Source organism: Talpa occidentalis, unplaced genomic scaffold, assembly GCF_014898055.3.
Source record: "Talpa occidentalis isolate TD23 unplaced genomic scaffold, MPIMG_talOcc4v2.1 talOcc4.4, whole genome shotgun sequence".
In the NCBI taxonomy this organism is placed as follows: domain Eukaryota; kingdom Metazoa; phylum Chordata; class Mammalia; order Eulipotyphla; family Talpidae; genus Talpa; species Talpa occidentalis.
Window position 1 is genome coordinate 119508336 of NW_023604295.1, and position 27051 is coordinate 119535386.

The following is a 27051-nucleotide window of genomic DNA, read 5'->3' on the forward strand; positions in this document are numbered from 1 at the left end:
GACAAATCTTAAGTAGAATAAATAAGTTTATGTTTAGACATATTAAATCTGAAGAATGCAAAGATAAAAATATGTTAAAATCAGATTTAAAAATCCATGCTCAGCAAATCGCTCAAAAATGGTGCAGGAGGGTCTCCCCTGTGGCGCAGTGGTTGAGCGCTGGGTTGCAAAGCTGCCTGCAGCCTCTGCAGCGCCGGTTTGATCCCCGGCCACCAGGCGAGGGTCCCACATGGTGCGCAGACCTCTCCTGCCGTGCCCGCTGCTCCCCTCAGCAGTGTACTTCGTAGGTCTGCCTGTTCTGTTCCCCACTCTGGTTCTGGTGAATTCTCTCACCCTCCTGCGCTTCTGACTGTACCCAGTGCTTATAGAGATAAATAAATAAATCTTTAAAAAAAAAAAAAACTTCCAAAAAAAAAAAAATGGTGCAGGAGGCAGGAGAGATTGATAGATAGAAAAGACAGGAATGCCCATGATCAATAGATCCCCCCAAAATACTGAGAGGCAGGTCAGCAACATGGTAGCATAACATGTTCTTCTTTTATTCCCCTCATAATCAATGAATTAGTCATCTGATCATGGACAAAAATGCCTTTATTTTAGGAGCTAGCAAAAGTCTCACCCATCACTGCAGCATTCATGAATTTATTAGTGCCAGGTCATCGCAAGTCATAGAATATAGGTGCTCACTAGACATTTAGGTGGGTAACATAACATTCTGTCATTTGCTATACATGTGAGATAATAGTCTATGGCTTTTCTTGCTCTGTAGTTGAATGTTGACCAAAAAAAATACATCATCCATCCCCCTCCCCTGAACCCCTACATGTGATTTCAAGCACAATAGTGGCAAGTCACTTTGTTCACTTCCCACTGGGTTTAGGTAAAGAGTAGTTTTAAAACATTTATGTTGATGCTGTGGTTGACTTTTTATTACTTAGAAAGAATTGCAGACTTGCTGGTGGCAGCAGGATGACTTTCTCTTCTTAGCCACATGAAAGTTCACTATGCCTTATTTATTGTTCAAGTGGACCTCAAAGAATCACTTTCAAAGGACACCACTAGGGCCTCCCTGGTGGTGCAGGGGTTAAAGACAGTGCTGGCCAGCCGCTGAAGTGAGGATTTGATCCCCTGGCTTCCCAGGGAGCAACCCCAAGGCATGGCAGACCTCTCCTGTTGTGCCCAGCTGCTTCCCTCTGCAGTGTACTTCAGCGGATCCACCTTGTTCTGCTCCCCAACTCTGTCTCTGGTAAATCCTCTCACCCCTGCCTCCCCGCACCCCTGGCCTGAACCCCAGTTCTTGTATACACAAATAAAATCTTTAAAAACGAAACAAAGGACACCACCCCTGAAGACTGGTGAAGCATGCATAAGCATTTCTTCACATAAACACAGCAGAAAATAAAATAGTTCAGAAACACAAGTACTACTGCATACACTTCTACTGCTGTAACCTCGCCTGAACACACTGGTTCTATTCTGGCTTCTCACTGACAATACAGAGACCCTGTACAAAGGTGAGATTTCTCCTCAGCAACCCCCTCTCCAGTTTCCTCCTGTCCCTACACAACCCCAGCAAAGGGGAAAGAAGGAAACACAACAACTGTGGCAGCAACACAGGCGACAGCAACAGCAGCACCCTTCCCCTCTCCCAAACAGAACATTTAGTATTTTGGGTGAATTTACAGGTGAATATAAAATAATTTTTGGAAAATGTAAGGAAATCAATTTAGAGTCATACTTTTCAAAGTGTAACATTTTCTCAGAGGACACATGGCTTCCTAAACTCCACCTATTATTGGATGAAGTTCATACAATGAACACCAGAAAGCTCAGGCTATTGTTAAGTAACAAAGATGTAAGTGCTATTTAGCATGGAAGGTGCCCAGTGGCAAGAAATTCAATACAGTGAATGTCTCTTTTGCATTGCTGTGTATGACATTCAAATGTGACACTATTATTGTGTTTTAAGCAGTCTAGCTGGTAGAAATGTTTGGAAACATTCATATCTGGATGATTAATTCAAATATGTGGATGTGGTTCATTCTTTGAGCTCAGAGGGGCCCCGATTTGATTTAGCTCTTATTGAAGAGTTCAACAAAGGAGATCACTTACACTCAGTCTGGTCAAACCATGGTGCTCAATCTGACTTAGGAGGTTATTGTGCTCAGTCCTGCCGGGGGCCCTGGCCCCTCTCTGCTGCATTTTCTTCAGGGTGGTTTGTGGAAAACAGCCCTGGTTTTCCAAAGCCCCTTTGCTGGGATTGTGTAGGGAGAGGAGTAAACTGGAGAGGGGGAGACCTGAGGAGAAATCTCGTCTTTGTACAGGGCCTCTGTATTGTGAATGAGGAGCCAGGGTAGAACATGCTTTTCTTTCCAAAACATTATGCTGGTATTATTTTGCTTCATTCTGTCATACTGGCACAATAGCAGAATCTTTAAAGTGGTTCTGAATGTTTTGTTCATAGAGCATAGCACATGGGGTCCATGGTACTGTTGATTAGCCAGTAGCCCAGATTTCAATAGGTTTTGGGCATGCATCTGTCACCAGAGGTGTTCACCAGAACAAAGACATTGCAGGGGGTCCAAGTAATGGTAAGGCAAGCAAGATGGCACTGAGAAATCAATTTAGAGGGTTGCTTTATTCTCCCTGATGACGGACATCCATTTCCACTTGGTGATATAACCTCTGGCTTTCAGAGCAAACCTCCTGGCCAGTATGACTTCCTTGAAGGACAAAGGTAGAGTGACTATGGCCTTACCCACTGAGAAATTGATGTCAGAGGTCTTGATATGGCCCATGGCTGACTATAGTTGGAAGGGAAACTTAGAGAAGCTTTTCTGAAACCTGCCATACATCATCCCAGACTTATTTATGAGATGGAACTAATTCAAAACACTTATCTCTCTCTAGATCCAGAACTAAAACTAGTATATATACCACCTCCAGCTGCATATCCATAGCAGCTTAAGCAATTACCCTTTTTTTCTAGATCAAAAGCTGGAGCAATCATTTACACCATCTCCAGATTCACAGCAAGAGCCAGCTCTTGTTCACAGCTATTTTTCAAGCTCAAGATATAGGACAAACACTTATCCCAGATTTAGCTATGAGCTAGAACTGACTCAAGACACAGTTCTTTCCAGATCATGAGTTAGAAGACACACAAACACCATCTCCCATTTCAGAGCAACATCAGGCTCAGGTCAAGCACATATCCACATTTAGTTTCAAAGTCATAGTAGGCATAAGACTTATGTCTTTTTGTATTTAAGGAGGTAGAAAATGCACCTACACAAGCTTCAACTTCAGAGCTAAAGCTGACTCAACCAACTGATCTCATTCAACATTAAGAGGTAGTAAAAGAATGAACAATATTCCCAGATACACTACAAGAGCAAGCTCAAATCACAGTTCTCGTTCTACCTCTAAAGAGTAGAAACTACTCCAGTTTCATCTGAACAGAAGCAGAAGACTAAAAATAACATTCAATATCAATAGCTAAATCAAGACACTATAGCATCTCCAGCTTCAGAACAAGAATAAGATCAAATAAAACCTCTTCTTCAAGCTCAAGAACCAGAAGCACCTACATCATTACCAGAAAAGAAAAAAATCAGTATCATCTATATTTCTCATTCAAGTTCAAAAGTCAGAATAGCACATATGCTAACAACAATTTTAGAACCAAAGGAAAACTCAAGTCACAACACTCCTTCAGGCTCAACAGCCAGAACAATCACCATTGCCAGCTCCAACTTTAGGGCTAGTTCAGGCTCAAGGAACTATCTTCATTCTAACTCAAGAAGTAGAACAAACACATATGCTATCTAATATTCCAGATTTTGATAATGCTATAGGAATAGACTTATTGCACTCAAGAGACTGATCAAGCACCTAGACCACCTTCAATGTTAGAACCATAGCAGACTCAAACAACAGTTCTCTTTCCAAGTAAATAGCTAGAACAAGCACATACACCATCTACAACTTCAGACAAAGAGGATACTAAAGGCAAATTTCTCTTTCAAGCTCACCATCTAAGACAAGCACCTAACCTAGATTCAGCTTCAAGATCTGAGGAGACTGAAGCCACATTAACTCTTGTTCAAGCTCAAGATCTAGAAGAAACAAAGACATTACCTTCACCTTTAGAGCTGGATCCAGCTAAAATCACAGCTCTCTTTAAAACTTAAGAGTTAGATCAAAAACCAGCATCTCCAGCTTCAGATCAAGAGCAGACTCAAGCCAGTTTTTATTCAATTTGAAGAGTTAGAGCAAGTAAATATCCAGTTACACTTTTAGAGTCAGAGCAGGCTGTTTTAACTCAAATTCTCATTTAACTAAAGATATGGAACAAGCAACCACACCAGGCTCAGCATCACAGTCAGAGCAGGATCAAGCCAAAGCTCCCTTTTTAGGTCAAGAGCTAGAACAGGCAGATATGCTAGTTCCCTTGAACGACCCAAAAGAAATCATAGTTTTATTTGAAGTCCAAGAACTACACCTTCTTCAACTTCAGAGCCAGAACAGACTCAAGATAGAGATCTCATTTAAGCCCTAGAGTTTGAACAAACCTACATAGGTCTCAATTTCAGAGCCAGAGGAAAATCAAGCAACAATTCCAATTCAATTTCCAGGGAACACCACAAAGCCATCTTTCAGCACTTAACCCAAAACTCCATTAATTTCCAACAATAGTTCTAGTTTCAGAATTTAACCCAACCCTAGTAAGAGTACCATCATTAACTCTTCAACTCCAGAGTACTTTAGCTCCAATTCCAGTGCTCTTGAGTGTTATCTGTTTTAGTTCTAGATCTAGAGGTTCCCAAAGCCAGGCCAGTGCTTAGTTTCAGGCAGAGCCAGTTTCTCCCTCAATGTACCTGGAGTCAACGTCATCTCAGCAGCATTCACCAGCTCCTGCAGTTCTTTCAATGCCAGATTCTAAAACAAAACTAGAGACAACTACAGCACCAGAGCAGTCATTCCTCTTCCCTATAATGGCATTTTTGTTTGTTTGTTCTTACATGTATTTAATGACTTATTTTATTCAGCCACCATTTTATTTACTTAAAATAAAATTTAACACTTTGACTATTTAAATTATGCATTTAAGTGGCATTAATTATATTCACAATGTTGCAAACCACCACTCGTATCTAGTTTCAGATATAACCTGTACCTATGAATAGTCACTTCTCACCCTCAGCCCCTGACACACAGTAATATTCTTTATGCTTCTACGGATTTATTGATTCTGGATTTTTCATGTTAGTGGTGTTCATGTAATATGTGTCTTTTAATGTCAGGTCAACCAATAGGTGAGGAGACTTAATACTTCTTTTATTTTGACTTTAACAAAAGGCTTTTAAAAAATAAAAAGCAGGTCAGTGATTATAAGAATAGCTTTGCATGTGTTTGATCCAGGTGAAGTTTTGACTTGCAACAGCAGGATCTACTTGAGTTATTTTGAGCATAAGCAATATTTTAAAAAATATTAGATGTTTAAGAAAGCTGTGGAAAGGTTATAGCCTCAGGCTGGGAGATATGTAGGTGAGCATAGCCCCAACCCACACCAAAGATCCTTCCATCAGTGACTCCTGCCCATGGTTAGTGTCTTTTGTTTTCTGTGCCCAGAAATGTAGCTCCCCATTGCAGAGAACATAAGTCCACATGGGGAGGACACTTCAAACTCTCTCTGGAGAAAGAAAGTAACCCCTGATTGAATGGGGAGTTGATGAAAGCAGAGATCTACCAGGACTAAGGTGAGCTGCCATAGGTTGGGTCAGACTAGCTACAGGCTCTGTGTTGGTTTACAGAAAGTGGCTAGCAGTTGGGACAAAGTGTGGAGGGAGGTAGTTTTACAATATGGAGCAGGGCACCCATTAATGTTAGAATCCTACTCTCCCATAGAAACTGAGAGACAGGGCCTCCCCTGGTGGTACAGTGGTTCAGCGCTGGGCTGAAAAGCTGCCCGCAGCCTCTGTAGCACTGGTTTGATCCCCGGCCACCAGCGAGGGTCCCACATGGTGCGAGAGACCTCTCCTGCAGCGCCCGCTGCACCCCTCAGCAGTGCATTTTGTCAGTCTGCCTGTTCTGCTTCCCACTCTGGCTCTAGTGAATTCTCCCGCACTTTTGACTGTACCCAGTGCTTGTATAAATAAATAAATAAATCTTAAAAAAAAAAAAAAAGAAAAACTGGGAGATAGGGGTGCTATCATTCTTTTTTTTTTTTTTTAAATTTTTTTTTAAGATTATTTATTTATTTATACAAGCACTGGGTACAGTCAGAAGCGCGGGAGGGTGAGAGAATTCACCAGAGCCAGAGCGGGGAGCAGAGCAGGCAGAAGGACCGAAGTACACTGCTGAGGGGAGCAGCGGGCGGCAGGAGAGGTCTGCATGCCATGTGGGACCCTCCTCCGGTGGCCGGGGAGCAGCGGGGATCGAACCGGCGCTGCAGAGGCTGCGGGCAGCTTCGCAACCCAGCGCTCAACCGCTGCGCCACTGGGGAGGCCCGTGCTATAATTCTTGATGTTAAATTTCACGGAGATAACTCCCAGGTGCTTAAGAAAGCTATTCCTGGGTCATAAAGCTGGCAAGAGACTTATTTAGCTTCTGAAAGATTTGCATATATTTCAAAAGAAACTTACAATGACAATTTTTCTAATGAAATGCTCAAAAAAGAGGAGGAGGCGCTCCCCGTAAAGCAGAAAGAATCAAGCCTCTTATTTTTAATTGTTTGTCCTTAAAATACAATGGAATAGATACTCCCTTACTCTCCTCCCTCTTTCCAATCTCTTGTCAGGTTTCTCCATTAATTGAACCTAGTTGGGTCCAGAGGACAAGGAAAGTACATAGTAATGAGATCCACATAGTCTCCAGGGTGAATACAGGGTGGAGAACAGCAGAAAGTGGCTCTAGAAAGCAAAGAAAAGGGGTAAGAGAACAAGAGAAAAATGTTTTACTTTAATTCATTGAAGGCATTTCTACAGGGAGTTGAAGACATTTATCACCAATGGGAGCATAATAGACAAAGAAAGAGAAAGTTCAAAGATGAGTAAGCAAAAATGTGAGATGTTATCGACTAAACACATGAGAAAAGAATTGAAAAACAATGCACTAGATTTAAAAACAGAGACTTATTCACTTTGACACAGTTTCAGTGGAGCAGTAAGAATAGGAAGCAGAGTATGGTGGTTTTATAAATGAACAGAATGCCAGAAAATAGAGATGACTGGAAGTGACCCCTTATAATATGATGTCTGTGGAGGGAAAGAAAGGATTTCCTCTAATTTCTAGAGTATAAAGAACATTTTTTAGCATGGGAGACATGAACACATTTAATCTCTACTGGAAAATGCTGTGCTATTGACTAAAGAGACATCTAAATGCTTTAAATAATCATGTGTGGGAGAAAGAAGAAAGGAAGATATAGGAGAGAGGGAATTGTTAATTAAGTCTTACACTGAGAAGACAGAAGGAAGTGGAGACCAGAGCACAGCATGGCAGCATAATTTAGGGGTTAAAAATACTGGCTCTGGAGATGGGTGGTGGTAAAAACCAAAAATTCAACTGAGTTCACTTTAAAGATCTAATTGACTTTATTAGACGATTCATGAATTTGGGCAGCATCCCACCTAGCAAATAGAAAGTATTTTTAGGCAGAAAGAGGGCAAGATAAGTGAAGAGGGAATTATTTCAGGCTTAGGTAAACTACCTAAATGGGATGGAAAGAACCTTGCGACAGATTATTTTATTTTCCTTTGATGCATGGAAAAGGCTAACTAGTTGATGCTGACCAGAAAATTCCATACGGATCAGTTATTACTACATTCTTGCCAGAGGGAGGAGGAGGCTTGAAAATAAAGTTAGGTCAGGTATTTAAGGTATTAAGCCTTAGTGGGATTAACTCAAATGTCTTCATTTTAACAGTGATCTAGTTTCAACTCTTGAATTACTCATAAATCAGCCATGTAATCTTGAAGAGAAATAATTTTCTCATTTTTAGGAAATTTCAATGAGCTCACACTTATAAACTGTTTAACATATTGGCCTCCATCTCCTAAACATTCAGTGATTGATATTTAGTATTATCATTAGTACTAGTAAGAGGCCAGCCTAAGGAAGGAGGACCTCCTCTTCTGTTGTAAAATACGAAAGTAGAAGAGAGAATGACAAGGGAGTAAGACAAACTAGAGGCCCAATGCTATTTTGTTACTAAGAAATAGAATATGCAAGTAGGGAAATGATGTTGGGTTAGGCAGAGGGAGAAAAGTGATTCAAGTTTTATGCAATGAGAATGCTAATTAGGGAAAGAGTTGGATTGCCAAGCAATGTAGAGCTTCCCGGAGCATGATGGCCTTGAATTTGTGGTGGCACTAATTGGTGTGTGATCTTCCTCTATACAATGGAAAATGAACCATTTATTGATAATATGTACTAAATTTAGCTCTCATTATCCTAACTGGTAAGAATAAATTAAAACAATGGATTACATAGTTTTCATTTTTTGAAGTAAACAATTTTATTTATAGAATTTTTTTGAAACTGAATGCAGGGACAAATCTATTTTGAATACCTGTCTATAAAGTCATTGAGTATCATGTCAGGCAATGCTGTCAGCTCCAATTTGCAACAGATAAAGAAGCATTAACTTGGAATTAATTACACTGGAGAAAATGAAGGTTGGGAATGAAGAAAATACAGCTGAAGTTGATGCTATAGATAGGAAAAAACAAACATCTTTGCCATGTAGCTTTCAGCAAGAAAAAGGGGTAAGAGCAAGAGAAAAATGTTATGCTTTTAACATTGAAAGTGTCTGTTCCTTCCCGATATCTTACTTCAAAGGAAAAGGTTAGCATTTAGGAATGGGAAGTTAACAATTATGCCACTCATCTCTCTCAAATATCAGATATTTCAAGCAAGGGCTAGCTAACATAGATTCAAGGTTCAGTTCTCTGAAGAGTGTCTGCCTGAAAGACTGGCATTCTACAGTATTGATTAAAGAGGGATCCAAATTCTCATGCTCAGCGAAACAAGCCAGAAAGAAAAAGAAAAATACCGGATGGTCTCACTCATAGCAGGAATCTAGAAAACTTAAATAAGAGACCAGGAAAAAGAATAACTATAAGGAAGTGAAAATCAAAATCAACAAACAACTATGAACCAGAGACACTCTATGGGGGGTGGGGGTCAGGGAAAGGAGGGATTGGGGTCAAAATAAGGGGGTTGCAATTGTATGGGGAATATAAAAATAAAATTTAAATTAAAATAAATAAATAAATAAATAAATAAAAATTTGGAATTCTAATCCAAATTCTTTAGAAAACAGATGTGTAGGAGGCCAAGGATTCTTCCTATTATTAAGATTTCAAGAGTCAGCCTGTATTTTCACTCAGCTCACTTCCCTGGGGACTGATATGGTTTGTCAAATTTTATAATTCTTTCCCTTCTCCTAAAAGTGCTGTGAAAAAGCACACATTTTTTTTAATTAGTAAAATTTTTTGTATCTTTTGGGTATTTTACCACATCCCTTGAAATTGATGGAGCTATTTTGAGACAGATTGAGGCATAGGTGCCTCAGCAGGTTTATAATTTGTAATTCCTTTGAATATTTGTTCAATATTTATTAGAAGACAGACAAAAGAATGGAAAGGAGGAAACGGAAAGTGACTCAGTCTTTGCTGTAAGCAGATACTCTGCACAGCAGCAGCGCAGCTCTGGCCTCCAATCCATGTCCTATCTAGCAAAATAAAAACCCTAGAATTATGCAGGCTACTATCTTGGAAGGTATTTGCCCTTTGAGGCACTCATCATTCACCACCCACGCTCTCCTCCTTATATTGCCAAACCACTCTTACAATCACATGAGAAGAGTTTGGGTAAATGGAGCTTTCTTGATTTTTAACGTATTTCTAGTGACTTTTTAAAAAGTATATTTTATAGATTATGTTGGGGTTTTAGGGAACTAGTCTAACCCTTAATCCAGCCCAATTTGAGAATCAATGGCAAACAAATTAAACAAAAACAAATACCTCACAGTGTCAATTTACTAGAAAAGTCTTGTCTGAATCATACCTCACCCTGACATTCTTGGAAATAATCAATAGCAGATTAGCTCCTTGGCATTCAGGCTATGATTCTTAAAGGAACAGGTAGATCCAGCCAAAAGAAATGACACACACACACACACACACACAAAACTTGATGGTTGGAAATGGGTGTCATGAAACTCCTAATTAAGGGATATGGCAATTTAAAAAGAAATGTTAAAGTAAGCTATTGATTTCTTTACTCAGAAATGTTATCAAAGATGATGTCACCATACCAAATTTTTGTGTAATAGGGTAGAGAACTTCTTTTCTGCTTAACACTTCCACTAATTCATAGAATGTATTTGAATAGAGGCTATTGTAATTGTGTTTGTTTGGTAGATTTGTGTATTTGAGAAGTGTATGTATTTTCCTTTTGAGGTTTTTTTCTTTTTCTTTTTTTTTTTTTTTTCTTTCAGAACAGAGCTTCCCACTCACTCCCAAATAAGAGAAGTGTGGGGAAAAAAAGGCATATTTTTACTCAGAAGATTATGTTCTCTTTAATGTGCACACTATTCCAATGGAAATGATGCTTTGGAAAAGGGCACTTGTTATTTATAAAGAAGGTTCTCTTCAGAGGTAGGATTTCTCTAAAATCCCTAACTGATATTTTTGCCTCAGAACATTTCTCTGAGTTTCCAGGATCTCTTTTACTGTTCAGCTACTAGTAAGGGGAGCACTGTCCTTTTGGAGACGTATTGAGGATAGTCAGCATTCCAGAAGAGCTATACTGCATTTTAAAACTCTGACTGGGTTTCTTTTCCTATACATTTTTCTCTTTTCCCTTTACTCCACCACTCACTCAGTGCCTTGAGAGTCCAGAACATTACATTATGACTGCCTGTGAAAGTCATGGTATACCCACCTGCCAGACCCACATATGTGTACATTTTTCCTAATTTCCTCATTAGAACAAACTTTTTTAGGACCAGATTAGCTCAATTTTAAAAAGTCTATTAAAAGGTACAAACTCTGTCTCAGATGTTCTCCTCTTACAGCAACTAGAACTTATTGAGTGTTTACTCTGTGCTTAATGTCTATCTTATAAACTTTAATACATTAACTCACTTAAGTCTCACAACATCCCTCATGATATGTTCTCCTCAAGCAGGAAAAGGAAGCTCAGAGATTGTAGCAACTTGTCTGAAGTCTGCTATGTGGCAGAGATAACTTGAACTCAAGTCACTCTAGCTCTGGAGCCTTTGTAGATCACCTCTGTGCTTTTTTTTGGTTAGTTTCCACATAAATATAGATTTTCTATTTGTCTGTTGTTGAATTTTTAGTTCCACACCATTGTGGTCAGAGAAGATAACATGTATAGTTTCCATCTTGTTAAATTGCTATGATTTCTTTTATGTCCTAAAATATGATCTATCCCAAATAATGTTCTATATGCACTTAAGAAGAATGTGTATTCTGCCAGTTGGATGGAATGTTTTTTTTTTGTTTTTTTTTTTTTTTTTAAATATTAAATTTTATTTTTATATTCCCCATACAATTGCAAACGCCCCATTCTGACCCCAATCCTTCCCCTCCCGCCCCCCACCCCCAAAAGTGTCTCTGGTTCATAGTTTTTGTTGATTTTGATTTTCACTTTCTTATATTCATTTTCCTGGTCCCTTATTTAAGTTTTCTAGATTCCTGCTATGAGTGAGACCATCCGGTATTTTTCTTTTTCTTTTTGGCTTATTTCGCTCAGCATGATCCCTTCCAGTGCCATCCATGTTGCTGCAAATTGCATGTGTTTATCTTTTTTGAATGCTGAGTAGTATTCCATGGTATATATGTACCACATCTTCTTGATCCAGTCATCTATTTTTGGGCATTTGGGTTGTTTCCAAAGCTTAGCTATTGTAAACAGTGCTGCTATAAACATAGGAGTGCAGGTGCTCTTTGGAATTGATGTTTCTGTGTCCTTTGGGTAAATACCTAGGAGTGGAATTGCTGGATCATATGGAAGCTCTATGTTTAGTAGGTCCAGAAATCTCCACACAGCTCTCCATAGTGGTTGGACCAGTTTGCACTCCCACCAACAGTGCACAAGAGTTCCTTTTTCTCCACATCCTCGCCAACATTTGTTGTTGCTAGTTTTTTTAATATGTGCCATTCTCACTGGTGTGAGATGGTATCTCATGGTAGTTTTGATTTGCATTTCCCTGATTACAAGTGATGTTGAACATTTTTTCATATGTCTGTTGGCCATTTGCATTTCCTCTTCAGAGAAGTTTCTTTTTAGCTCTTCTGCCCATTTTTTGACTGGATTATTTTCTTTGTTGTTGCTGAGTCTCATCAGCTCTTTGCAGATTTTTGTGATCAGTCCTTTATCATTAGTGTTGGGTGCAAAAATGTTCTCCCAGTTGGTGGGGTTTCTCTTTGTTTTTGTTATTGTCTCTTTTGCTGTGCAGAAGCTCTTTAATTTGATGTAGTCCCAGCTGTTTATCTTTCTCTTCACTATCACTGCTTTGGGTGATGTGTCTGTAAAGATGTCTTTGATGTGCAAATCCCGTAGTGTTTCGCCTATATTTCCTTCTATGTATTTTATGGTTTCAGGTCTTATGTCTAGTTCTTTAATCCATTTTGAGTTGATTTTTGTGTATGGTGTGAGGTAGTGGTCAAGCTTCATTCTTTTGCATGTAGCGACCCAGTTTTCCCAGCACCATTTATTGAACAAACTTTCTTTGCTCCAATGCATAGTCTTTGCTCCTTTGTCAAAGATTAGTTGACCATAAATCTGTGGGTTTATTTCTGGATTTTCTATTCGATTCCATTGGTCTGTATGTCTGTTCTTGTTCCAATACCATGCAGTTTTGATGATTATGGCTTTGTAGTATAGTTTGAAGTCTGGGAGTGTGATGCCTCCATTTCCTTCTTTTTTTTCAGTAGAGCTTTGGCTATTCGGGTTTTTGGTGATTCCATATGAATTTCATCAATAATTGTTCTATTTCTTTGAAGAATGCCATTGAGATTTTGATTGGAATAGCATTGAATCTGTATATTGCTTTTGGTAGGATGGCCATTTTAATAATGTTTATTCTTCCAATCCATGAGCAGGGGATGTCTTTCCATTTCTTTGTGTCTTCTTCTATTTCTTTTAACAGTGTTTTATAGTTTTCTTTGTATAGGTCCTTTACCTCTTTTGTTAGATTTATTCCCAAATATTTGATTTTTTTTGTTTCGATAATAAAAGGGGTGGTTTTTTTGATTTCTTCTTCTTCAGATTTATTGTTTGTGTATAGGAAGGCTACTGACTTTTGCGTGTTGATTTTGTATCCTGCCACTTTACTGAATTGATTGATGAGTTGAATTAGTTTTTCTGTGGAGATTTTGGGGTTCTCTATGTATATTATCATATCATCTGCAAATAGTGATAGTTTGACTTCTTCTTTTCCTATTTGGATTCCTTGGATGTCTTTCTCTTGTCTTATTGCTCTGGCTAGGACTTCCAGTATTATATTGAAAAGCAGTGGTGAGAGTGGACATCCTTGTCTTGTTCCAGATCTTAATGGAATTGCTTTCAGCTTTTCACCATTGAGAATGATACTGGCTGTTGGCTTGTCATAGATGGCCTTTATGATGTTGAGGTATGTTCCTTGTATCCCAAGAATTTCAAGGGCTTTTATCATGAATGGGTGTTGCACTTTGTCGAAAGCTTTCTCAGCATCTATTGATATTATCATATGGTTTTTATATTTCTTTTTGTTGATGTGTTGGATAACGTTGATTGATTTTCGGATGTTAAACCATCCTTGTGCCCCTGGAATGAATCCAACTTGGTCGTGGTGAATTATCTTATGGATACATTGTTGGATTCTGATAGCTAAAATTTTATTGAGGATTTTTGCATCAGTGTTCATTAGGGAGATTGGCCTATAGTTTTCCTTTTTTGTGTTGTCCTTATTCGGTTTTGGTATTAGTGTAATATTGGCTTCATAGAACGTGTTTGGTATTGTCCCTTCCTTCTCAATTTTTGGAAGAGTTTGTGAAGGATAGGCACTAATTCGTCTCTGAATGTTTGGTAGAATTCATTTGTAAATCCATCAGGTCCTGGGCTTTTGTTTTTGGGGAGGTTTTTAATTACCATTTCAATTTCGCTGCTTGTAATTGGTCTGTTTAGGTGTTCTATTTCTTCTTTATCTAGCTTTGGTGATTGTAGAGTTGTAGGAATTTGTCCATCTCCTCTAGATTGTTGAACTTGTTTCCATATAACTGTTCATAGTAGTTGCTGATTATTCTTTTGATTTCTGCTGTGTCCGTTGTGATTTCTCCTCTTTCATTTATGATTCTGTGTATTTGTGCTTTCTCCCTTTTTTCCTTTGTGAGCCTGGCTAGGGGTTTGTCTATTTTATTGATTTTTTCAAAGAACCAGCTCTTGGTTTCATTGATCTTTTGGATTTTTTTTAGTTTCAATTTCATTTATTTCTGCTTTGTTTTTATTATTTCTTTCTTCTACTGGTTCTGGGGTTTTTTGTTGTTCTTTTTCTAGATCTTTGAGCTTCGAGATTAGGTTGTTTCTTTGAGTTCTTTCTTGTTTTTTGATGTGAGCTTCTATTGCTATATATTTTCCTCTTATTACTGCTTTTGCTGCATCCCATACATTTAGGATATTGGTGTCCTCCTTGTCATTCAATTCAAAGAATTTTTTAATTTCTTCTTTGATCTCCTCGTTAGTCCAGTGGTCTTCCAGTAGTGTGGCTTTTAATCTCCATGAGGTAGGATAGTTCCTTGCCTTCTTTTATGATTTATTTCTAGTTTGATGCCTTCGTGGTCAGAAAAGATGGTTGGTATGATTTCAATCTTGGTGTATCTGTTGATGTTTGTCTTGTGCCCCAGTATGTGATCGATCCTGGAGAATGATCCGTGTGCGCTTGAGAAAATGTGTACTCCGTTTTTTTGGGTTTAGTGTTCTATAGATGTCTGTTAAGCCCAAATGCTCTAGGTCCTTATTTAGAGCTTTAGTTTCTTTACTTATTTTTTGTCTTGTTGATCTATCCATTGTTGATAGTGGTGTGTTGAAGTCTCCCACTACATATGTGTTTTCTCTGATGTCTGTTTTCAGAGAGGACAACAGTTGTCTGATATATTTTGGTGCTCTTTCGTTTGGTGAGTATATGTTAATGAGTGTTATTTCTTCTTGAAGTATTGTCCCCTTAATCATAATGTAGTGACCATTGGGGTCTCTTTTTATTTTTTTGAGTTTGAAGTCTGTTTTATCTGATATAAGTATAGCTGTTCCTGCTTTCTTTTTTGGCCCATTTGCTTGTAGGATTGTTTTCCATCCTTTGACTTTGAGCCTATTTTTATCTTTTGTAGCTAAATGTGTTTCCTGGAGACAGCAAAGGTTGGGTTTTGTTTCTTAATCCAGGCTGCAACTCTGTGTCTTTTTATTGAAGAGTTTAGTCCATTTACATTTAGAGTTAATATTGATATGTTAGCATCTGTATTTGCCATTATGTTTGTCTTTCCTTTGATTTTATTTATTTATTCTTTTAATAACTTTTTTTTTTTTTTGGTCTTCTTTCGTTGTTATTCGTCCCTCTGAGGTTCTGGCTTTAGGATTCCTTGTAGTATTTTTTGGAGTGGGGGTTTAGTCGCAATGAAATTCCGGAGTTTCTCTTTGTCTGGGAAGGTCCATATTCTTTCTTCATGGAGGAAAGAGAGCTTTGCGGGATAGAGTATTCTTGGTTGGCATCTGTTTTCTTGGAGTCTGTTGACTATGTCCCTCCACTCTCTCCTTGCCCGTAGTGTTTCTTCAGAGAAGTCTGATGTCAGCCTGATTGGTTTTCCTTTGAATGTTATCTGTTTCTTCCCTCTTGTCAGCTTCATTATTTTTTCCTTGTCCTGGATTCTTGGGAGCTTTACTATTATGTGTCTTGCTGTGTTTTTCCTTTCGTCGTGGAAGTTTGGTGTTCTTCTTGCTTCTTGTATATCAATTTTCAGCTCCTTCTTCTCATTTGGGAAGTTCTCTTCAATTATATCCATGAATATTTTCTCTGTTCCTACATCTCTCTCCTCTCCTTCTGGAATTCCTATAACTCTTATATTTCCTTTCCTCATGGAGTCAGATAGTTCCCGAAGTCTTTCTTCATTCTTTTTCCTTCGTACTTCTCTTTCCTTTTCTGTTTTGGTTCTTTTTATTTCTGTGTCTTCAAGATTACTTATTCGTTCTTCCATTTCATCTATTCTGCTTTCATTGCTTTTCCCAGAGTTCTTTAGTTCCTCCATTAATTCTTTGATCTCCTGCATTTCTCTTACTTCCCTCTTTAGGGACTCAATTTCCTTCTTCTGATCTATCACTTTTTTAATCATGGCAATTTTAAATTCTCTTTCTGGAAGGCTCAGAAGTTCTTCCAAGTTGCTGTCGTTGCAATCTGGGGAGTGGTTTTCTTTTTTGTGGCGTGCTTCTTTCCTGAGGAGTTTTTAGGTTGCGTGTGGTTCTTCTACTCCCTACTGTCTGTTTTCTAATTTGTCGTATGCGTTGGGACACTGTGTTGCTCGGACTGACTGACATCTTGGGTGAACTTCTCCGCTCCCCTCTGGCTCTTCCAGGAGCCATCTCTGTCTTCTGGGGGAGCTTTCTGCTGGTTTTAGGCAGTTTTTACTGAAGAAATGTCCCTGTTCTCAAATGGCGAAGCGGGATGCAGTCCCTGCGCCTCCGGTTTCAGGCACACTCTTCTGCGCACCCGGCCAGCCCCGGACGTGGGTGCCTGCTCCCTCTGTGGGCTCAGACTGCTGGTCGGAAGGGGCCTGGCGTGGAATAACTTCCGGCTGGCCACTGGGTCCTCCAGAAACCTTCTGCCCTTTTCAAGCAGTCTTAAGAAATGTCCTGTTTTATAGGGTGTTAGTGACTTTTTTTTTTCCTGGTCGCTAGGTGGCGCCAGAGATCTCTCCTATTGTCCTTGGGGGGCTGTTTTTTGCCTCCCCCCACCCCGTGGGACAGAGAACAGAGCGGGAATGGTAGGGTACACCTCAACAGCTTTGGGGTGCTGTGTCTGCCTTGTGCCCCACCGTCGTGGAGAACCCACGCCCCGAATTTTCGTGCCCCGGGTCTCAGTTCAAAGCCCTCAGTTCCAGGACACGGGCTGTAGCCCAGTTCAGTGGCGCGGGAATGGCGCCTTTTGCACAGCTCCCGTGCCTGGGCGCCTGGTTCCTGCTCACTCAGGGAGGGACCTTCACCTCAGTGAGGACCTCCGTGCGTCTCCCCGCAAGCCTAGGTCGTCTCCCCGCAAGCCTAGGTCGCAGGCGCGGGGACCTGGGCAGCCGCGATCCAGGTCTGCCCTTGCTTTTCAAGCTCCCCGAGCGCGCCGCGTTTCCGCGCCAGCTTACCGGCAGCCCGGGCTGTGTGCGCGTCTCCCGGTGTCTTTGTTCTTCTCTAATGGCGCCCGGAGCCGTTCGCTCACCGCCGCGGCGGATCCTGCAGGGTTCGCCTCAGCTCCCGTTCCCGGGGTGTGGTGGCTGCAATAGTTCCTTTCCACTCACAGTCCCGCTTGCTGCGTCGTTTGTTCTTGTGGGCCGTTTTGGTTTGTTGTTTCCTCCTCTCTGCCGGTGGGAGAGTGCCGCCTCTGTGGCGGGGGAGGGGAGCAGGGTTCTGCGCTTCCCTCCCTTCTGGTCCTCTTTTATGGCCACTTTCTTCTTCGGGCAGTTCGCTGGCGTCACCCGTTTATCTTCCGTGTCCCACTTCTCACTGGGACCTGCCGCTTTTCCTCCCTATTAACTTTTTTTAATGGGAGATCTTACTCGCAGTGTCTCCTCGCCGCCATGTTGCTCCGCCCCCCTGGAATGTTTTTTATATATCTATTAGTCCATTTGATATATAGTATGTTTCAATTCCAATATTTCTTTGTTGATTTTCTGTCTGGTAGATCTTATTGCTTAAAGTGGAATATTGATGTCTCCTACTATTAATGTATTGATTATTTTTTCCCTTCAGATCTGTTAGTATCTGTTTATATATTTAGATGTAGAACAAATATATAGATGTAGATGTAGAACATCTTATATATTTAGGTCTTGGATGAAATATTATTAGATGTTATATCTCTTGATTGTTAACTCTATTATTATATAGTGACCTTCTTTTCTCTTGTTACTGTTTTGGTTTGAAATCTATATTTTCCTAATATAATATGGCTATTTCAAATTTCCTTTGATTGCACTTGCACAGAATATCTTCTTCCATTACTTACTTTGAACTATGAGTATCTTTATTTATTTATTTTGTGTGTGTGTGGGACCCTCGCCGGTGGCCAGGGATCGAACTGGCGCTGCAGAGGCTGCAGGCAGCCTCAAAACCCAGCACTCAACCACTGCGCCACAGGGAAGGCCCTGAACCTATGTGTATCCTTAGAGCCAAAATGAGTTCTGTAGGCAAAGTATCATTAGGTCTTACTTTTTATCCATCCAGCCACTCTGGATCTTTTTATTTGTAAATTTATTGTACCTATTATCAATGATTATTGATATATGAGGACCTGCTGCTTCCATTGTCATTCACCTTAGGTAGTTTTGTATCTCTTTTGTTGTTTTCTTCTTTTTGCCTACCTTTATAAATTGGCAATTTCCCATTAATTATGCTCACTTTTTCCTTTTTTATGTTTTTGTTAATTTACTCTAGATTTGTGCTTTATGTTATTATGAGGCTCTTACATAATAAATCTCAAGATAAGCCAGTCCCTTTTATGCTGATAGAAACATATTTTTGTTTGTCTGTAAAGATGCCACTCTTTTGGTTATCCAGCTTATTATTATTTTTTTTTATACAAGCACTGGGTACAGTCAAAAGCATGGGAGGTTGAGAGAATTCACCGAGCCAGAGAGGGGAGCAGAGCAGGCAGAAGGACCAAAGTACACTGCTGAGGGAGGCAGCGGTGGCAGGAGAGTCTGCGAGCCATTTGGGACCCTCCTCTGTGGCGGGGAGCAGCCAGGGATCGAACCAGCGCTGCAGAGGCTGCAGGCAGCTTCGCAGCTTAGTGCTCAACCACTGCGCCACCAGGGAGCCCGCAGCTTATATTTTTTATGTAACAATATACCTTTTCCTTTCAGCATTTCTTGCAAGGCAGATCCAGTGCTAATGAACTTCCTTAACTTTTGTTTAGAGAAGTCTCTATTTTCCTTCATATCTGAAGGAAATTTTGTCTTGGCAAGCAATTATTTCTCTTTAGCAATTTGAATATGTCATTCTACTTTCTTCTAGTCAGAGTTTCTAGTCTAGATTTTCTCCTGAGTAATCTGTAGATAGCCTAGGTAGGTTATTCTCACTTACCATTGTTTCCTTTCATACTAATTTTTTTAAGCTTTCATCTGCTTATTTATTAAGACACATCTTTTAGAGTTTAAAAATAGGTTAGACACCATTAGTCTTTGTGAATAATGCAAAGAGACTTATTTTTAAAAAAATCAAATTCACTGTATTTTGTAGCATTTTTTATTAAGAGCGAACCTTATCAGTTTTCCTAAACTATAAATGATGAAGAAACTGAAGTGTCAACATATTAGGTGTCATAATAGAAAAAAACCTGCAAGTTTCTTGTTGCCTATATACAATGTATATATTTAAGCAAACTGAATTACTTATTATGCAACATTTTTGCACACGTTGCCTTGTTTTATCTTTCAGTGCCTTTATCTTTTGTTTGACTTTCAGCAACTCCACCTGGATAGGCTGATCTTCTGGTGCTACCTCCCGAGCTTTCTTACATTCAGCCAGTGCTGGTCGGATCCTTTTAATCCTTGCCATCCTTAAGCTCTGCAATACAGTGCTTTGGTATTTTATGGGTCTATTTCAAGAGTCTCCAAACAACTGTCTATTGCTCCCTGCCAATTTGAAATCTTCAGCTTACAAGCACCAATATTCAGCACACAGCTTAAAAGCTACATGTTGCAGTTGCCATCTATCTGTTTTATTAATAACAGCCTTTCAAGCTTCCACTTGTCTATATATTTTTATATTTTTAGTGGCCATCTCTCAGTTCTGGGATTTGAAAAAAGTATTTTCCAATATATTTAAAGACTTCTTAAAATTTTATGTACATCTTTTAAATTCATATCTGCATCCTCAGAGAAATCTGGGTGATTGTCACCAGAACCATCTACTGGGAATATTCCCCAATTCCCCCTTCCTTCAGTTCTCCACACTCTGCAATTATGCACAACTTGGAAGGTTTTCCACCATTCACTTCTACATTTTTTAGTATTCTTGCCACACTCATTACTTTAATTATTTGACTAAATACCACGTTTCCCATTCAAATAAGGAGTTGGAACAGTTGTAATAAAGAACTGAGAACTATTTGTATTACAGCTCGCATTTTTTTTTTAAATATTAAATTTTATTTTTATATTCCCCCATACAATTGCAAACGCCCCATTCTGACCCCAATCCTTCCTCTCCCGCCCCCACCCCCCAAAAAGTGTCTCTGGTCATAGTTTTTTGTTGATTTTGATTTTCACTTTCTTATATTCATTTTCCTGGTCCCTTATTTAAGTTTTCTAGATTCCTGCTATGAGTGAGACCATCCGGTATTTTTCTTTTTCTTTTTGGCTTATTTCGCTGAGCATGATCCCTTCCAGTGCCATCCATGTTGCTGCAAATTGCATGTGTTTATCTTTTTTGAATGCTGAGTAATATTCCATGGTATATATGTACCACATCTTCTTGATCCAGTCATCTATTTTTGGGCATTTGGGTTGTTTCCAAAGCTTAGCTATTGTAAACAGTGCTGCTATAAACATAGGAGTGCAGGTGCTCTTTGGAATTGATGTTTCTGTGTCCTTTGGGTAAATACCTAGGAGTGGAATTGCTGGATCATATGGAAGCTCTATGTTTAGTAGGTCCAGAAATCTCCACACAGCTCTCCATAGTGGTTGGACCAGTTTGCACTCCCACCAACAGTACAGCTCGCATTTTCCATGCTCAACAAACCCTTCTGATCATGCTTATAAATGAAATTTTCATCTTCAAATTTTTCACCATAAATACTTTTTCCACCTGTCCCATTCTGTTTTGAAAAGTCAACACCCTGAATCATAAATATCTTAATAATTCAGAAAGGGCATCCCTTGAAATGGAGAGGTTTTCCAGTGGTAGGTCCAGTGCCTTTTTTCTCTAGCACATAATCAATGAAAATTTTCTACAGTTTTGGGTACAGTATCTGAAAAAAAATCAAAGACAATTCAACCAACTTGCTCTCCTCCGATGTCGATATCAAATGATGGAGATGCTGGGTATACTAGTGTTGGAGGGCTCAGCCTGAGTGGACAGATAGGATATTTTGACTTGCAGATGTGTTTGGAAGTGGGCACAGGCCCACTGGGCAGCTCTAACCCAGGGACTCCTCTCTCCCTGAAAAGCAAGAATCAGTATTAATTTCTGACCTTTGATTTTTGATAGTTTGGTTATAATGTGCCTTGGTAAGTTCTTTTGGCATTGAGATAATAGGATGATCTATTGGTTTCTTGAACATGGATGCCCATGTCTTTCCCCAGGGCTGAGACATTTCAGCAGTTATCTCTTTTAAATAAATGCTCTGCTCCCTTCTCTCGATCATTTTCCTCTGGAATTCCTCTTATCCTGATACTTCCCTGTTTGATTGAGCCCCACAGATAAACTAGTTTTCTTCACTCATTTTTATTCCTTTCTCTTTATTCTATTCAAAATTCCTTTCTTCTAAATACATCTGTTCTACTCTACTACAGACATTCTCTTATTGTATTCATCTCATTCATTGAATTATTCAGCTCCAGAATTTCTATTTCTTTATGCCTCTGTCTTTGTAAAGAATTCATTTCATTCACTTATATTTTTCTTAACATTACCGAATTATCCTTTTGAGTTTTCTTATAGCTTATTAGGGTTTTTTCAATACAGCTATTTGAATTCTTTATCAGCTAGATAACTGTATTTCATGGCTTTGAGCTCAGTTGTTAGAAAATTGTTGATATCCTTTGGAAATGGTATACTTCCTTGATTTCTAGAGTTTCTTTTATTTTTGTGTTATTGCTTTCACATTTGAAGTATTTTTACTGGTTATCTTCAGATGAGATATTGTGATTTAATACTGCTTCTCTGAGGTTTCCTAGATTGATTGTGGATAGAGTTGCTTCACTCTTCTTGCTCCCTCATGTGGTAGAATTCTAAAAATTATTTTCTTCTTTTTTCTTACTAAACTGATTGTGGGAAACTTCTCTTAATTTCCAGAAGGTGGCACTGTAGCTCCAGTTTGTGGTTTTTCTGATCCATTTTTCTGAGATCATTCCCATTACCCAACTTTTTCTCAGAGCTGTGTATGTAAAGGATCTGGGGAGGTGTGGGCTTACCACTTGGGGTGCTGGGAATGCCCTTAGATTGAGTTTGGAGATCCTGTGGAGCGTAGTCCCAGAGGATAGTAGTGAACTGCCAGCCATAATTGTGAAGCAGATAGCAGATCTGCATTCCTTTAATGCCCTTTGATTACTTACTGCTTCCTTCCCTTTCTCCCCAACCTCCCACCTCGTGCCCTGGCCAGGAGATCCCACCTTAATACTAGAGGGTGATGCTGGATAGAAATGGATTTCTTTCTCCAGCTGGGACCTGCACGAGCAGAGTAGTCAGGGATTACTCACTGCTTTCCACCTCCTCTGCAGGGAAGGTCACCACTGCTGGATAAGGTCCTGTGCAGTGTTGCCCTGGGTGGAGTGGGTCCTCCCTCTCTGCGGTGTCCAAATTCATTTCTTTACTGTTCCACTCTCAAGCCAAGTATCTCCTCAGCAGACTGGACTTCTACAATTCTTTCTCTCCTGTGTGTATCTACCCAGGTCAGCATTCTCCAGGTTTCCCCCTACCACTGCAAGTAGTTTCTCTCAGTCCCTTGGGTAAGAGTCCCAGTTGGGCAAGAGTCCTTCAGGTTCCTTGACATAAGGTGCTGGATCTCACAGCTCCTGCTGAGGCAGTTCGTGGCTGAATTTCTAATTAGCTGTTTTTATGTCTTTATACTGCTGGCATCATTCAGATTATATGATTTTTCAAGTTTCATTCTGTTAATTTTGTGTATCACGCTTAACTGATTTGTAGATGTTGAACCACTGTTGCATCCCAGAATAAATCCACTCCCTCATGGTTTATGATCCTTTTAATGTTTTGCTAATTTTTTTGGTAATGTTTTGTGGAGAATTTTTCATCTAAATTTCATTAGGTATGTTCGTCTACAGTGTGCTTGAAGTGTCCTTATGTAGTTTTAGTATCAGAGCGCTATCCTCATAAGTCTGGGAATATCATCTCTTCAATTTTTTGGAAGACTTTGAGAAAGATTGATATTTATTCTTTAAATGTTTGGTAGAATTTGCCAGTGAAGTTGTCTGGTTCTGATCTTTCTTGTGTTGGGAGGGTATTGATCACCGATTACATTTCTTTACTTACCAGTTTGTTCAGACTTTCTGTTTTTCCTGATTCAGTCCTTGTTTACTGAAGTTTACTTTCACTGCCACCCTTGGAAATATGCACAAACGCTGGCTACAGAGTGGAAGAAGGTATGGCATTGGCACTTGGACATAGGAAGTATCAGTAGGCCAGTGAGGAGGGTCTTCAGTTGACGTATTCCCAGTGACTTGTGGTACACTTCTGCTGGAGCCCTGAACACAATCAGCAGAAACTGCATCCTTTTCATGCTCTCTGATAGACTTATGTGCCTATTTCTTGGGGTCCTCACTCCCCCCAGTCATAGAAGTCCAGCCTCAACACCACCTTGGCCTCTATAGAGAATGGGTTTCTCCAGCAGTGTCTCTCAAACTGGGGGAGCCAGGCATTCACTCCCTGCTCTCCCTTTTCCCTGCATGAGAGGCGCCATCTGTTAGTTCATCTCTATGTTCTGCTGCCTTGGGGGAGGTATGGAGCTGGCAAAGTCCCTCATAGTCTCTCCAATATTCATACTATTTTTTTCCCTCGAACAGAATACTGAAATCTCTCCTCAGGAAACCAAGACTTCCACAAAGGTTCTGTTGTCTTTAGGTGTCAAGTTAGCACTCTCCAGGTACTCCTATGCTACAGCCAAAAGGGCTGAGCCTGGTCCTCAGGTTCCTGCCATTTAGACAACCTGTACTAAGGTTCTTCTGCCTTATTATACAATGTGTAAGTGGAAAAGACGCTTCTTGGAGAGTGGTGCGTAACATGCACAGTTGTACTTTTGCTCATGAATATAAGTCAGTTAAAAGATGGGGGGCGGGGGTGTTGGGGAAAGGAGAACAAAATGAGAACTATTTTTCACCACCATGATATTGACATCACTTCTCACCCTTAATTTCTCATTACCTTGCACCCATGTGGTAAACAAATCTGGGTCAAAAACCTGCTTCCTAGGGCAGGTGGGCTTTCTTTTTATACTCATGGCAGTTTTGTGGGTAACTCAGATTCTTGTGGTCTGATCTCCACCTTTATCCTCTCTTCTTCCTTTCCAGGAGTCTTCTTCTCTGAGCTGATTCTAGAATTTCAATTCTTTGGGTAAAAAAAATAAGCTGAAACATAAGTGGTAAATTTGAATTCATCTTCGGCCACAGCACTTCTTGGAACAACAGGCTTTTGTTCAATTATTAATAGTGATATACTTTGATTCCCATTCAGCTATTATTCTTTAATCAAATCTTATAACTGTATTACAGAAGCTAGGGGTAAATGATGGAGAAAAATGTTAGTATTTCTTGGGCCTAATTCAGGATCCTTTCATTAACATGGTAGTTCATATTAAATTCCTATCATTTTAGGCTATCTTAAACTTAAATTCTGGACATTCAGCTTACTAGCAATATAGGCATTTCAATGGAGATTTAAATGTATTTATTTATGTATTGTTTGTGTATATTAATAAGGATTTTTAAGTCCTAAAGACAGAGGGGATTTTTTTAAAGATTTATTTATTTATTTATACAAGAACCGGGGTATAGGCCAGATGCACGCGAGGGTGAGAGGATTCATCAGAGACAGAATAGACAGACTGATGAAATACACTGCTGAGGGGAGCAGTGGGCGTGACAGGAGAGGTCTGCCTTGCCATGTGGGACCCTCGCCAGCCGGCCAGGATCGAACCCACGCTGCAGAGACTGCAGACAGTTTCACAGCATGGTGCTCAACCACCTACCTGCACCACCAGTGGAGGCCCAGAGGGGAGTTTTTTTAATGTCAAGGTATTTGACTCATGATAGGGTGATAGCTAGATGTGACTTTTTTTATACTGGCATAACATTGGCTTATAATATTATATAGATTTTAGTTGTACAGAAATATAATTTATAAGGCTAGATTTATAAATCAACATTTGCATGTACTCTATTATGCTTGTCACCAAAAGTCCATTTTCCACCCATCACCATACAATCACTCTCTTTTTTTGCAATTTATTTATTCCCAGCCCCTCATCCCTTCTGGTAATTACTATTTTGTTCTTAAATTTTAAGAGTTTGTTTTAATTTTATTTTTTCATTTGTTTATTTTCAATGTCATGTGACTAAAATCATATGGTGCTTGTCTTTCTCTATCTGACTTATTTCACCTAGCATAATGTCCTCAAGATTCATCCATACTGTTGTAAATTATATGACTTCATATTTTTTAGCTGAAAAATATTCTATTGTGTATACATACTACCTCTTTATCAACTCATTCATCTACAGGCACTTAGGATATGTCCACCTCTTGACTACTGTGAATAATGCTGTGATAAACATGAGGGTACATATATCTCTTTGAATTAGTATCTTCATATTCTTTGGATAAATACTCAGAAGTGGAATAGCTGGATTATATGGAATTTCTTAATTTTTTGAGGAATCTGAATACTGTTTTCCATAATGGCTGCAACAATTAACATTCCTACCAACAGTGTATAAAGGTTTCCTTTATTCTGCAGAGGGTAAAAATTCTTGTATCTATGCAGCTATCTAGACTAGTCAAAGTTCTTCTGGTTTAAGCAACAGAGACTGACCGAGGCAAACTCAGAGGTGAGACTACAGATAACAGGAACTATTTTACAGCTGCTCTGAGGGACAGCCACCAAAAGCCAAAGCAGTTTATCATTTCATCTCTCCTTTTTTCTCAGGGGTCTTTGCTCATCTACTACATTCTCTCATTATTTCTCTCTCTCTCTCTCTCTTTCTTTCACACACACACACACACACACACACACACACACACATCATGTTGTGTTCATTTTTCTTTCTTCAACTAATTGACCCTCTATATTTTTGTTCACTGATTCCAAATTTCATGATAAAGACATAAGAAATCAAGATATTGTTTCAAATCAAGGGATAGGCACCACTGGTCAGGGAATCCAGAGAGGGGGCTGTGGTCCTGCATTGCCATTCATAGTTGCTTACTTCCTAAGTAAGAGGTTTTTTACAGATTCTAAAAAAAGATCTAAATCATGCTCTTTACTACTAAGATTGTGTACTATTAAAATAAAAATATTAAGTTGTGGGAAATGGAGTGTTTCTATTCAATTCCTATGCATAAGAAAAATGCTGTCTTTCATGGGTGTTTTACATACACTTTTCTGCAATAGTCAATTACCTTAAAATTTATTGGCTTCAAGTAACATGTATTATCTCATAATTTCTCTAAGTCAGAAATTCAAATGTGGCTTAGCTTGCTCCTCTACTTCAGGTCTCTTAGGCTGCAATCTAAGTCAAGTGTGACAAAATATGACTGAAGAAGGATTCACACTCAAGCTCATACATTTTCACAAATTGTTGAACTGAAGGCCTCAGTTCCCTACTGCTTTTGTGCTCGGAGGCTTCCCTCACTTCCTTACCACTTAGACATCTGCCTAGGGAAGCTCATTACGTGGCAACTAACCTCATCAATGAGAACAAGGAAGAGGGGAAGGGGACAAGAGGTTCACAGTTTTTTAAAAATCAATATTGAAAGTAGCAATACACTAGGTTCAACCCACACTTACAGGGAGAGGATTATATAAGGGTATGGATGGCAGGAGGTGGGGAT

The 27051-nt window shown here is 39.5% G+C and overlaps 1 protein-coding gene and 1 pseudogene across 1 annotated transcript in view; both read right to left on the reverse strand.

The window, feature by feature from the left end:
- The window catches only part of LOC119256976 (arylamine N-acetyltransferase 1-like), a 102769-nt gene that overhangs the window by 61036 nt on the left and 14682 nt on the right, over positions 1-27051 (reverse strand). The gene's annotated exons all lie outside the window — the stretch shown is intronic.
- LOC119258233 (peptidyl-prolyl cis-trans isomerase D-like) overlaps positions 3011-27051 on the reverse strand; it is a 29471-nt pseudogene continuing 5430 nt past the window's right edge.